At 42.7% G+C, this 1696-nt stretch overlaps 1 pseudogene; it reads right to left on the reverse strand.

Moving 5' to 3' along the window:
• Positions 1–324: 324 nt before the first annotated feature.
• LOC123407455 lies at positions 325–1362 on the reverse strand (annotated as a pseudogene).
• Positions 1363–1696: the final 334 nt, after the last annotated feature.

Below are 1696 nucleotides of genomic sequence, written 5' to 3' on the forward strand. Positions count from 1 at the left end.
TAAGGCTGGTCACAATGGGGAGTAACATTGAGTAGTAACATACATGACACATAAGCATGTTACTACTCTATGTTACTACCTTCCATAGTGGGTGGTAACTTAGGGGTGGTAACTTAGAGGGTTCATTTATTGCTTTTGTGGGATCTATAGTAGCATTTCAACTTTGTGATCTATACGTGCCATGTATCAATAAAAATTGTGTTTTCAGGTACCCATGGATAAATAAAAAAAACACAAATTTAGATCATAATAAATAATAAAGTAAAATATAATATTATTAAAATATATAAAACATATTTAGCAGTACATTGATCAAGACTTGAATATAATCTATTCTCGCCCAAACTTTCTCCATATATGCTCAATCAGATCATTTTTAAGAGCCTTATGCATCGGACGATCGCGGACTCTAGCATCTCTTTCAAGTACCTCGGCAAATTCTGGTATGTTACCGTGCGTAAATACCGAAGGAAGGACAATTGATGAGCCCGCTTCATAATTTAAATCAAGAATATTTCCAGCCTCTTCTTGTTCATCATCGACTATCATGTTGTGCAAAATGATGCACGCCAACATAATATTATTGAGATCGCCCCGGTCATATAAACGTGCCGGAAGACGTAAAATAGACCATCGCGCCTGCAACACACCAAATGCATGCTCCACGTCCTTCCTGATGTTTCGCAAACAACTTGTGTTTTTCTGTTAGAGCCATGGGTATTGACTTCATGAATGCTGCCCACTCGGGGTATATTCCATCTACAAGGTAGTAACCAAGTTGATATTCCTTCTCGTTGACAGTATAGTTCACTCGAGGAGCTTGCCCTTTCAGTTGCTCAGTGAAGAGAGTTGATTGGTTAAGCACGTTGATGTCATTGTTGGATCCGGCAACACCAAAAAAGGCATGCCATATCCAAAGATTTTGAGATGCAACCGCCTCTAAAATAACAGTAGGGGCTCCTTTATACCCGCTAGTGAAATGCCCCTTCCACTCCGTGGGACATTTCTCCCAATGCCAGTGCATACAATCGAGGCTTCCTAACATGCCGAGAAACCCACGACTCTCTCCAATATCAAGTAATCGCTGCACATCGTCGACATTGGGTCTTCGCATATACTCATCACCAAATATATGAATCACGCCTTCGACAAACAGTTTTAAGCACTTAACTGAAGTGCTCTCGGCAATCTTAAGATACTCATCGAGAGCGTCCGCCGGGGTACCATACGCCAATTGGCGAATAGCGTGTGCATTTCGCAACGGAGAGAGTCCATCGCGGTCAAGAGCATCTTTCCTTTGTGTGAACTCGGAGACCACTCTCCTAATGCATGTACAATACGCTCGAAAAGAGGCCTTCTCATCGAAATCTTCTACGAAATACTTTCGCTTGTAGCAGGATTATCACGAAATAGTCACGTACCAATTGCTCGCGTGCTTCACGTGGCCTGTTCACGTATGTCCTCGGACCACTCTGCTTGATCTTGCTTGATCTTGGAGGCTTTCCTTCACTTTACTGCGATCTCCTTTCCTAATGAGTCCAACATGTCCATCTGGACAACGTAGTCTTCTAGTGTGTAGAGGGAGGAAGGATTGGTGATACTTAGCTCTCACCATCGGAACCATCGGCGAGGTTCGATCTTGGCCATCTTGCGGAGCAGGGAAAATATAGTGGTGAAGGAGTAAGAAAAAGAGAAG

The sequence above is a fragment of the Hordeum vulgare genome, chromosome 7H (genome assembly GCF_904849725.1).
Source record: "Hordeum vulgare subsp. vulgare chromosome 7H, MorexV3_pseudomolecules_assembly, whole genome shotgun sequence".
Classification (NCBI taxonomy): Eukaryota; Viridiplantae; Streptophyta; class Magnoliopsida; order Poales; family Poaceae; genus Hordeum; species Hordeum vulgare.